Source organism: Rhipicephalus sanguineus, chromosome 2 (genome assembly GCF_013339695.2).
Source record: "Rhipicephalus sanguineus isolate Rsan-2018 chromosome 2, BIME_Rsan_1.4, whole genome shotgun sequence".
NCBI classification, from domain to species: Eukaryota; Metazoa; Arthropoda; class Arachnida; order Ixodida; family Ixodidae; genus Rhipicephalus; species Rhipicephalus sanguineus.
Genome location: NC_051177.1, coordinates 182301642 through 182314307, shown reverse-complemented (window position 1 = coordinate 182314307; position 12666 = coordinate 182301642). Strand labels below are relative to the sequence as shown.

The window sequence follows — 12666 nt, the reverse complement described above, 5'->3', positions numbered from 1 at the left end:
CATGACCAGACAGTCATATTCATCAAACCCTCTTACCCTCCCATTCCAATTTTGGTCTACGTAGCGTTAAGGAGGCGATCATGAGAGCACCCAGACGTAGGCGGATAGATAGATAGATAGATAGATAGATAGATACGTATATAGAAAATCGGCAGATCCCGCGCACCGTGGGAATCGATGTTCATGCGCGGGATGGTGACTGTGGCGTAATTTTTCACATTGAGCAAAACGTTACGGAATAACGCTAGGGAAATGTGGAAGTGGTATACGCACACTCATATGTGGAACACTCGCATATGTATTATATAACCAGTTGTTTGCAGTTGCGTAACGATGCGAGCAGCAACATGGGTGTTACCAACACCAGATGCGGTAAGCTGGTATGTATATATATATACATACCAGCTTATATATAGCTTATATTCTTCAATACTGGATAGCGCAAATCCGAACAGGACAAGAAAGGAACACAGATGCACATGACAGGCGTTGCTCGCAAGTAAGCTTTATTCAGGAAAGTTTCCCTAGATATATACACAGCCGAGTGACACGCGCAGGCGCACTGCACGTACGTTACAGTCACAGTTGCAGTTGCTACAGTTGCGTTACAGTTGTTATGCTTATACTTGTCCGTTATGACGGAGAACGCACGCACATTTCATGAACTCGTGTGTATATGTAGAAGGGGTTCTTGACGGTTCTTGAACAAAGTCATCATCACCGTGATCAGCGAGAACCAGCAGCTGGACCGGACTTGTTAATCGGATCCGTTCGTGATCGCGGCTACGAGGGGTGTAAGTGTAGCGAAGTGCGAGGTATAGTGCAGCTGGTGGAAATCCTGAATGCCTCTTACGATGAAATGATATATGATGCCTCTTGTCCTGGACGTGGCAGCGATGTCTTTTGATGGCCTGCCCACATCTAAGCCGTCTTTCACGCAGTATAAGGACCAGGCGTCGTTGGGTCTTGATAAATCAATGTTGAAGTCACCGGTAATGAGGAGAGGCGTGGCTCTCTCGGCAGGTTTATTGTAGGAAGCATTGACCCCGGTTTTTGCGTAATCGACGTGGTCCACGTTGCGGACCACGTGGACGAGTGGATGGTAGTTGAGCGTCTTACAGGGGTGTTCTGTCTTCAGCTTGCTCACTTTCGTTGCGTCCGCTGCGGTGGTGTAGCGGTTACGGGGCTCAGCTGCTGACCCGAAGATAGCAGGTTCGATCCCGGCCGCGGCAGTCGAATTTCGATGGAGGCAAAATGGTAGATGCCCGTGTCGTGTGCGATCTCGGTACACGTTAAAGAATACCAGATGGTCAAAATTTCCGGAGCCATTCGCTACGGCGTCTCTCGTAGTCGTATCGTGGTTTGGGGACATAAAACTCCAACTATTATTATCACTTTCCTTGCGTGTAAATGTGTGTGTTCGCGATTACTGTGTTATTTGAGACTGTATCACATGTGTGACATACCCGCATAACATGAAGTATGGTATGCGGGTATGTGCCGCACGTGACTGAGAGAAAGAGTTTCATGACGTAAGCGACAGGTATTTTGCGTTATTCATGTCATGACCAGTGAATCGTGTTTGTCAGACACTGATCCCCTGCTATGCCAATTTTGGTGTATTACAAGTTATGGAGACGACCAGGAGAGCGCCCAGACGTAGGCGGCTACTTAGATAGATAGATAGATAGATAGATAGATAGATAGATAGATAGATAGATAGATAGATAGATAGATAGATAGATAGATAGATAGGTAGATAGATAGATAGATAGATAGATAGATAGAAACGGCCAAAGTGTCTGAGGTTCGCTAAGAATTGCTTCGCATTTAAAACGCTCAAAGTGCTAAAGGTTCGCTAAGAAATTCTTCGCATTTAAAAATATTTTGCGTACTTTCCTCGCAACGCAGAAAAATGGACTACGTGGGACGAATCATACAGGAAACAACTCAGTCGGTGGTTTTTGGAGCTAATTTGCAACTCTGCGTTCATACTTTGGGCCTTCAGCTAGTATACTATAGATAAGAAGTTGGGCAATTGATGGAACTATGAATTAGTAAGAAAACATTAAGATAGCCTCACTGCCTATGGGCTAGTGCGAATAGTATGCGTTTGGTTGAATTGGCTTTTGATGCGCCTTTCATTTTTTAAGTCAGCCCAACTTGTTTGGCACAACCTTTATATAAATTAGCAAAACCAAGTTCTTTTCTTGCTTCTTCGAGAAACCTCAGCCTGTTGCGATAAAAAGTAATATAGGAAAGAAGAATAACGCGACAACAGTCACTGAACAACATAAGTGTGAAGAAGTGCGCAGTAACGTCCCTGCGTAAACCGGAGAAGTGACATGCATAATATACCAATCGAACATCGCTATTAACAGAAACCGGCTGGGGTTTTAACAGCAATAATCTTTCTGCGACAGTCACTGCAAGTGCGCGTACTTGCACTATACTTCTGACGCTCGTATATCTTTTTTTTTGGAAAAGGAAACGTAACAGAAGCGAGACTATCACCTCAGAGATATTAACTAACAGCCCTTGCGAGTTTGAAAGTCGGTTGAATCCAACCTGTCGCTTATCAAAAGGCTAAAGGGGTTGGATACCGATACATGCTCATTTCATTCTTCCGCTGCACCGAGCTTCTAGCGCTGGCCTTCATCGTCTAGCCGCACCGCCTTGCTGCGGAGCCCGTAGCGGGAATAGTTTACACGACGCCTCGAGGACCTACACTTTGGTCATTCTCAAAAGGTAAGCCTACTCCCTTGCTTTTACTAAGCATCTGACACAAGTTGCTACACTTACATCGCTACGAATAGACGTGGCTCCAGTGATGTGTGTTACGTTGTGTTATATCTGCGCGGGAAGCATCCGACACCGTAGACACGGCGGCCTTTTCTTTCAAGAAAAAACAAGCTAGTCTGCAGTAGCTGAGATTAAGTCGCAGTTACGTTTTCATGCTTACCAAGACCGCATATTCCAATGGGCCACTTGGCCGTGCCCAATACTTTGTCAGTGATCAGTAGAATGAATGGCACGAGCGAATGACGTGACACAACTTGCCCAGTGACAAACCACCAAGAACACGAAAGAAAACATTATCCCTATTAAGCTTTAAACGTTTGTAGTCGCAGCTTTACCAGACTGCGGTTACGCGTCTTTCACTTTTGCAGGCACCGTAAGAATTACCATAGCGAATCGCTACTCTCTAGATATTAACGATGGCTGAGTGTGGCGCTCTGACAACGTCCGGGCCAACAGCTACTAAGGGAATAACAAATTTCGCAATGAAAGAAGTGCTTTGTCTTGAGGCGCATGTCATAGTGCAGTTCTTGCGCGTGTCACCTGTGCAGATCAAGCGGTACTGGGAACCTAAAATGATGATCGTGTTCGATATTTTTTCGCGCTGCGCTTTCCACTCGCCTTGCGTTCTGTGGTGCGTCGCACACGTGGCTGTAAGTATTCTTGTTGTATTTGTCCTTCTTCCCTGAGAAAGCTTTTACATTCACGTACGCTGAAAGAGTGTCGAAAATGAAGGCACAGCTCATTTTTGTTGTCTGGAGCATCGATTGGCTTCAAGTAGACAACATACTTTGCGAAGTGTAGTAGTGTCAGATCAGGTATGCAATACAGTACCGTGCCTTTTGGCAGAATGTTGTAAGATTGGCATCAGCCATAACGTATACGCTGCGCGCTACGTGTTCCGTGTGCGCAATCCTGTTTATGCTGCGATAAAACTGTCAGTTACACGCGTCTTGCGTATTCTTCCCGGTGGTCTTGCATACGCTTCACCGAAAGGCAGTAGTTTAAAATTCCGCCACTAAAAAAAAATGGCGAAGCTTTTATTAAGTCGCGCAAGGCTTGAAACAGCTAAGCTGGACGGGTCTGAAGGCTAATTTGGTTGCTTCTAGGCTGTCGCTAGGCTTTAGATAGGTGATACTCGGTTGCGTCTCAGCGCAGAAAGGTTCGAATTAAACCACAGACAGCCACAGACACGACACGGATGTCCAAATTACGGAGAGAAACACTCGCGCTGAAACCGACGGTTCGCACCTCCCATAGATCTATGGGCACGTCGTCGTTCGCGTACGGCTTCCATGGCTTCGGGGTGTTCTCCCAGCCGCCGTTGCCTTTCCCGTTCCCTAGTGTTCTCTCGTTGTACGTGCCACGGAAGCATTCCGTACACATGCTTCAGCGAAGCTGAACCGTGCGACGATGGTGTTCATCACTGGGTTAACCCCTGCGGTTTATTAAAGCTTTTCTCAATTACTGGTTACGTCTGCCTCGAAATCTTAATCGGTATTTGCCGCCCGTCTGTTAACTTCATATTTAGTGAACCAGCGGTGAGTAGTGGTATTTGCCCAATTTCTGCGGCGCATTCCCGTTCATGGTGATAGTTTTCTTTGTACACATATGTACACACCAAAGTTTTTACGGCCAGCTTAAACAACTGCGCTGGTAATATACATATTTCTGAGTGTGCACCTTTGCATTCCGCCACTGCAATGCGAGCTTCGACTCGTATGCGCATCATTTTCGCACTGACCGTGAGATCATGGTATACTGAACCATTTGCGGTGCACTCTTGTGCCACTTTTCAAATCCGAAGCATTTCTTTGAGTGCGAAAGCCACTTTTACCATTTCTATCTGCCTGTCTAGCCGCCACGGTTCATAACATGAAAAAGTCACGTGCTTGACGCGCACGACAGGAAATCTTTTCCCTCGGTCACGTGTGGCACACATCCGCATACAGTGGCCCATGGAATGCGGGTATGCACCACCGGTGATTCAGAGTGTATATGGACTCACGAACGGCGAGAATGGGTTTTGGGAATTTTAACACGAAAGCTTTCAGGAATCCGTGTCGCCGAGTCAGTGTCGACGTTTTCGGTGAGCGTAAAAATAGAGAGACGCAACGGATAAAAAATCACGGTTCGAACTGGAATCGAACTCAGACATTCTGCGTGGCAGTCAAGCACGCTACCGCAGAACCACCACCAGTGCTTGAAACAGCTTCGGAAAAACAGCTGTCGGGTCACCCACAATTGTGGTTCCAGAGTCAGCCATGCAATTTTATAACACTGTAATAAACATGTCTCGGGAAGGTATACTGAAGCGTTGCTCGACCACGTAAAAAATAGGCCGGCGACCGCTACTTATGACATCGAGATCATGCTAGCGTAGCGTGCTGTTTGTTTCGATAAAATTGATGCCAATGTGTAACATGAGTGCCGACGTTAGGTCGGACCATAAGCTACCATATAGGCGGCTATGGAGTCGACGTGCCTGACAAGTCCACGATATGGCCACAAGTACTCAATGGACACAGACACGTTGATCCGCTTCGTAAGGTTTGGCTCCAAGCGAAAACAAAAATGCGGCGTAATACAATAATTATTGGGGTATAGCGTCCCAAAACCACTGTATGATTGAGATGCAGTAGTAGAGGGCTTCGGAAATTTCGACCACCTGGGATTCTCTAACGTGCACCTAAATCTAGGTATACGGGAAATGCTGCGTAGGTACTCGGTCACTACATCGCGTGGCATCGATTCTCCACAATGCGTGGGATCTGCCGTAACTGTTTTATATTGGCGCCAGTTGGTAATCGGAAGTGTTGACTGGTGATATAGAAGGCAAGACCCAGAAAGAGATGTTCTCTATCTTATATTTTTTACCGGTAATGCCTTTAGTAAACTGCACAACTGGTTTCATTGCCACTGCGAGCATAGTCTTGAAACTTGAAGCCCAGCTTTTTAGTGTGAGCTGCAGCAAAATATTTTCCAGTTTTTGCAACTGTGAAGGACACTGCCACTCGAGAACAACAAAAACTTGCCGTAACAATGTAGTGGCCAGCACAGTCGTTCATGGTGATAACCGGAGACGCTCGTGAAACGCGTTGTACATGTACAGCGGTGACCACTGTTAGGGTGAACACGCGAGCGCGTGGCTAACGGCACTGTCAGCGCCGCGCAACAGCCATCGTTGGAAACATTGCACATGCGCAGCATGTGTTTTTCGATACACTCTTTCCACCGCACCCACCACGTCATGAAGACGCTTGTTCTGGATACGCTTGTGTGCGCGCGATGAAAAGATTATTTCGTAGAACGCATGATGCGCATGTGCAATGTTTCAAGCGATGACCGTTACGCGGCGCTGACAGTGCCGTCGGCCACGCGCTCCTGTGTTCACCCTAAGAATGCTCACCGCTGTACTATCATTCCGGCGTAACGGCTGATGCCTGCGCAAACTTGAGAATGTATATCGCTATTCGTGTCGCATATGGAATCTTATTTGAACTACCGACAACACTTCAGTCGCGTTTGAACAATCTTGCAGTGCAAGATAGTTGAGGCCATGGACAGCTTTCACCTGAGTAAAAAAAAAAAAAAAAACTCGTGTCAGTCTTTCTTGAAACGGCACTGCTCTGGGCCTGCGTATAGTACATGGACTAAAAAACGTAAAATATACTATAAAGAACAATAAAATAAAAAGTCACAGTTTCGCCGCAACGGCGAAGCAATGATTGCGAGAGCAATAAATTGTAGTGTAACGCGAAGAACGGAAAGCAGCTCGAAATTGCATGCCAGCGCATCGCTCGAGCCCAAAGGACGCACGAAAAGAACGCACACAGGACGAGCGCGAACTTATGCGTCACAGCTCGACACTTGAAGCGCACTGCTCAAACATAAAGCAGGACGCACGAAACAAACGAACAGGTACACACAAGACGAGCGCGAACTAATTGTCACAGTTGTTACTTATTTCTGTTTGAACAGCGCGCTCCTTTCGCAAACGCGGCCGCTGCAGCGAGCGAAGCGAAGCACCCCACCGGCCGCCCCTTCTTTCCTTGAGATATAGTCAAGAGTTCAACGAAAGTTCGTCTGGTCAGGCATTGGATGAGATGATTCACGGTCACTGACCAAGTCGGATGAGATGATCTGACGTTTCGGAACCGCATACGGGTTCCTTGTTCACTGAGCAGGACTCGAAGTCGTTGTCGATAATGTAGGCAGAACGTGACGCAACGAGCATGCGTACACGGCAGGCATAGTTCCTGGTGTCCTGTTCATTGTAGCTGGCGTCGACTGAATGATTAGTGATTCCAGAAGCCGGCGTGACGACACGTTCTTTTCCTTGGCGATGATGGCGGCGTTATCCCAGTCAATGGTATGATCATGTGCATGCGCATGCTCAGCGATGGCGTTTGTCATGTGATTGTTTTTAGTCACGTCACGTTGGTGCTCTTTGATGCGTCGAGAAAACTCCTGTTTCGCCAATATACACTTCACGGCAATCAGCGCACGGTATCTTATACACAACACCTGGAAACGATTCACTTGGCAGCCTGTCTTTCACATTGACGAGCTGGTTCCGGAGCTTTCTGGTCGGGACGTGAGCAATGCGCAAATCGTATTTTGAAAATACGCGCGAGAGTGCCTCGCTGATACCTTCGACGTAAGGTATGGCCGCACGTGCACAGGTAGTCACGTTGCTCTGTGAGCTGGATTGAAGTATCCGCTTCTCAGTTTTCGAGATGAATCGATCAGGATAACCGTTGCGGTTTAGCTCCCGATGGATCGTCCGTAGCTCTTTCTTCAACGCATCATCGTCTGAGCAGACCCGTACGGCGCGTGTCACCAAGGATGACACTGCGGACGTCTTATGGCCGATGGGGTGATGCGAATTAAAACTGAGATAACGACCTGTGTGTGTGGGCTTCCTGTATACTGAGAAGGCGAGGGCGCTCCCATCCCGGCGCATCTGAACGTCCAAAAAAGGCAGCACATTGTCATCCTCGTGTTCAACCGTGAACTGTATGTTAACGTTCTGGGCGTTCAGGCAGTCCAAGAAGCGTTGGATGTCTTGCTCCTTCAAAATGCAGAAGCAGTCATCGACGTACCGGTAAAACACTTTGGGGGCCGGAGTGAACGTTGCCAGGACCTTTCCTTCCAAGGCTTCCATTACTAGATTGGCCGTGGTGACTGATATTGACGCTCCCATTGCCGTACCATGTGTTTGCTGGTAAATCTTGCCATCGTATGAAAAATACGTGTTGCTGAGACAAAAATGCAGCAGCTCGCTAAGTTCGGGGATGTCGAAGGGGGTGCGACCAGGAAGACCACTGTCAGCTTTAAGGGCTTCTTCGTACGTGGCTACTGCCAAGTCCACCGGGACGCTTGTAAAAAGTGACGTGACGTCGAACGAGACCATGGCGTCGTCTTCACTCGGTGTGACATCCTTTAACTTAGCAACAAGAGCAGACGAATTTTCGATGTGTGTCGACGTCTTACCGGCTAGAGGACTCAACACTTTGTGAAGGTAGCCCGATAGTCGGCAGAGCGGTGATCTGGTGAAGTCGACAATAGGTCGAAGTGGAACGCCAGGCTTGTGGACTTTTGGCAGGCCATACATTGCAGGGGCTGAACCGTTCGTGCAGAGCAGACGGTGGTAGAGACCGGCGTGGTGCGGAGGAATCAACTTGAACAAACTGGCCAGTAGTTTTTGCAGCTTAGTCTGTAGTCGGCTTGTGGGGTCGTAGGCTATGGCTGCATACGTATGACGGTCACCAAGGAGGGCTAGCATTTTCTCGTGGTAGTCGTTCTTGTCCAGCAAGACCGTAGCATTTCCTTTGTCGGAGGGTAGAATGGCGATACTTCTGTTACTCCGTAGGCTCCGAATAGCTTGCTTCTCGGCTACCGACGAGAACGTCTTTGTGCCGCACTTCCGCAATCCCGAAAGCACGCCAATAGCACGGGTGCGGGCTTCTTCACGTGCGCTTGAGGGAAGTTGGCCGACCGCACGTTCTACCGCACAGATCACATCCCTTGGCCTTGGTTGCGCATCCGTGTTGAAATTCAATCCACGAGATAATACCTCAGCTTCCTTCTCGGATGGAGTGTAAGAAGACAGGTTGATGACGTCTTGTGCGTCTTGTGACACATCCGGTCGGAGTGCTTGCAGTTTCCTGTCTTGTGAAGCTCTATGAAAGCCTTCCCTCGTAGTTGCGGCAAAGTTTGCATGCAGCTGCACCTCTGGAAAGTTATCTGGCATCATATGCTCAAGCTGCCGGCGCGCAAAAAACTTTTGCGTCTCCAGCTTCCGCACCTTTTCACGGCACTCGAGAATACGTGCTTGTAGCAGCTTCCGCTCAGCCTGACGAACAATCTGGTGGCCCCATGATGTAGCGACTGGTCTTCTCAATCGATAGATAAGCGCACGAAAGTGACGACGCCCTGTAGAGCGAACAGCAACGGCGTTCGCAGGGGCGGGGCGATGATCTTTAAAGCGCGCAACATGCGCGCACGTCGCGCCATCTATGTGGCCATTAAGAAAGCATGCCAGATTACATGGTGTATATAAATAGCTCGCCGTTAACAGGCTGAGAGACGGTGCTGTCGTGGCCTAACGTCTAACGCGGCGGGCTGCAGAGCGAGAGGTCGCCCGTTCGATTCCGCGCGTCGGAAAGAATTTCTTAATTATTTTTCTTTGTGGCCTTTCTATATATATACATTCTTATACATATACGGTGAATGACGGCGACGGGGACGGACATTTTCCAACCGAGACTGTCCATATACAGTGAACTCTCAATTGAGTGAACTTCAAGGGACCCAAGGAAATAGTTCACTTAACTGAAAGTTCACTAAACTGAATATTCACTAGAATATGGAACAGCATTGGGCACAGCAGACATTAGAGTCAAAAGTGTGAAATGCAATTTATTTGAAAGAAATCTGTAATTTCATTTGGACTGGTGCTCTTAAAGCGCAAGAAGAGACAAAGCTTTCCAGAGAGTCTACGTTTCTGTGCACTGCCTCTGGCACAGCTTGTTGCTGAGACACGAAGTCTCGCAACTTTCTAACATACTGTACCGCCTCGGCTAGAGTTACAGGATTTGAACCTGCCTCAGCCGTTACGACTTCCTCGTCGCACTCTTCTTCTTCTGGTTCCGGACGAACACTCGAAACAATTTCCAAATCAGATAGTTCTGAACAAGTGACATGATCACTGTCACACTGCACATAGTCCTCAAATGCAGCACCACTGTCAGCGTCCAGCTGTGTCGCGCCGCCGCCGATGGATGGGCGATTTAGTGGCGGCTCGCATCGGCTATGCAGTGCTGCAGTGCACAAAACTTCGTTGAATTGATTTAAAAAATGAGCCTGGGTCCACGGATCAAGTTCATTCAACTGAAAAATTCACTATTCTGAAATTCGTTTAACTGAAAGATTCTTGCATAGAATGCATAAGAAAATCGCCGGGGATTTTCTAAAAGTTCGTTATTCTGAAATATTCGTTAAACCGACGTTCGTACAAGTGAGAGTTTACTGTAATTGCTATCGCAATAAAAAAAATTGGGCAGATCCCACGCGTTGGGGGGATCGGTTTCATGCGAAGCAGTCAGCGAGTACTTCTATGCTGTACTTTATGGCGCTGAGCCAAGAGTTACGAGGTGGATCGACGTGTTTTTGTAAGTGTAGCAGCTATGCGCACATCGTGGGCTTACCAGGCACGTCGACATGACTGCCGTTTAAAGAGTAACTTATGGTGCAACGTACGCCAGCCCTCACGTTAGAGTACATACGTCAGTAATCTCAAAACTAAGTGAACTTTATGGTGCAATAATGTGAATATCACGCGTAACTTTCGTTAATGTATTCCACCGGTGTCGAGCAATGCTTCAATATAGCTTGCTGAATCATAGGAATACAAATAAAATGTTTATTAGACTGCTGTAAAAGCGGAGCCAGCACTGCAACCACAGACTTTAATCTGAGATGACGCCTGTATTGTAGGAGTACATATGTAGTGTTTATTGCTTTCTTGTAAAATTAGATAGCCAGCACCACAAACAATTGACGTTGCACCGACATTACGCCTGCATAGGCTGTTTTTCCAAACCACTTGATAGTCTTGGCGTGGCTCTGTGGTAGAATACCTGATTGCCACGCAGAATGCCTGGGTTCGATTCCTGTTGGAATCCTAATTCTTATTCTTTCTATTCGTCGGGTCAACGCTGCTGATGTGGGTTTTTCTTAACGCTCACTCATTTAAATTACCATTCCTGGGTAGATATAAACTGTCAGTCACCTGTGGCGCATACCCGTACACCGCGGCCCATGGTAAACGGGTATGTTCCACACGTGTCTAGAGGAAAGGGTTTGACGACGTGCGCGACGGGATTTTCAGGTTATTCATGTCATGACCCGACAGTCATATTCGTTAAATCCTCTTAGCCTCCCATGCTAATTTTGGTCTGCATCAAGTTAAGGAGGCGATCATGAAAGCACGCAGACGTAGGTGGATGGATAGATAGATAGATAGATAGATACGTAGATAGAAACGCTCAAAGTGCCAAAGGTTCGCTAAGAAATGCTTCGCATTTAATAAAGTCTCTAAGTTTACCAGCGCACCTACATACACCGGCTTAAGATGCATGCGCGGATGATTTCACTTCGCGCCTGCAGGTCTTCATGTCACATCATCATCAGACGTCAGATTATCTTGCATGCGGAACCAGTGTCGTCGAAGGAGCTTCTCACAGAGCCGACATCGGCGTCTAAATTAAAACTCGTTAGTGAAGTTCGTTTCCACATAGCGTCGTTGAAGGTTACAGTGACTGCTGTCGGCCGTCTATTGGTTCTAGATGCGTGGAAGGGCGAGTTGTGTTACCACTTCGTCGCGCTTTACGCAGGCTGCGGCGCCTGCTTATCTCATTCGCTGGCATTTGGCTCGATAGTATTAAGCAACGTTGTTGGCTTCCATCCGTAAACCGCCTGCAGGGCAACATCTGCATTGCTTCATGCACTGCCAACGTCTACCCCAACCTTGCTTTGGGGATACGGTCTGTCGTATATTTCACTGTACCAATTCTTCCACCGCCTAAAAGCTAACGTGCAGAGTCACATGAATCCGCAAACCCATTCGAGGCTGGAATATCAGCTGTCCTTTGTGTAAGAAAAGAGGCTTAAGCCCCTAGCCCCCAATTACCAACCTAAAAAAGGAAAGCAATAACCTGAAGTTTATTCTGTTTAATAAACATTACTACTCATTTCAGAGATCCAAAAAAGGCAGAAGTTCACGGGAAGATGGAAGGTTAAAGATATGAGAACGTCGCGAACACGAGGTGTCGCAGGAGCTCCCATGTTCACGAATTTTTCACCGTTTCAGAGATGTCACATAAGGTTTCCTATGTCTGCTTTTCTTGTAGTTCGATTTTAATTTTTAATTACTTTTACTATTCACTGCAATAGTAGACTGCCAATACGCAATATAGGCGACATAAAAGTTATTTTAGGGGCGAAGCTCCTTATTGGCCTCGAGGAGTTACGGAGTCGCCCTCTATCGGACGCGCCTCGATTGCGCGCTAGGCAGGATACCGCCGGCGCGCTCCCCATAGGTTTTGCTGTCGGCGCTCTACAAAAACACCTCGCGGAAGTCCTCCAGGGCATTTCTGTAAGTACTTTCCAAATGCACTGTGTTCTTTACTGTCAAAATAATCATTCTCGAGGAACTGAAAGCACAAGATAGTCCACAGTCGCTGTCCCTTTGCAGAAAACCGAGCACCCGCTTCACGCTGTCACCGCGTTAGAGACCCCTGAACCGGCTTCTTGCGTGAAAGGCAGTCACTCGCTGAGTGCAAACTTTGTGAAATATCTCGT

The 12666-nt window shown here is 47.5% G+C and overlaps 1 protein-coding gene across 1 annotated transcript in view; it reads left to right on the top strand.

Annotated features, from left to right (window-relative positions):
• Window positions 1-2506: 2506 nt before the first annotated feature.
• LOC119383907 (uncharacterized) overlaps window positions 2507-12666 on the top strand; it is a 73349-nt gene continuing 63189 nt past the window's right edge. Inside the window, exon 1 of the mRNA XM_049412994.1 lies at window positions 2507-2748. The gene's annotated coding sequence lies outside the window, so the exon portion shown is untranslated. The remainder of the gene's footprint in view (window positions 2749-12666) is intronic.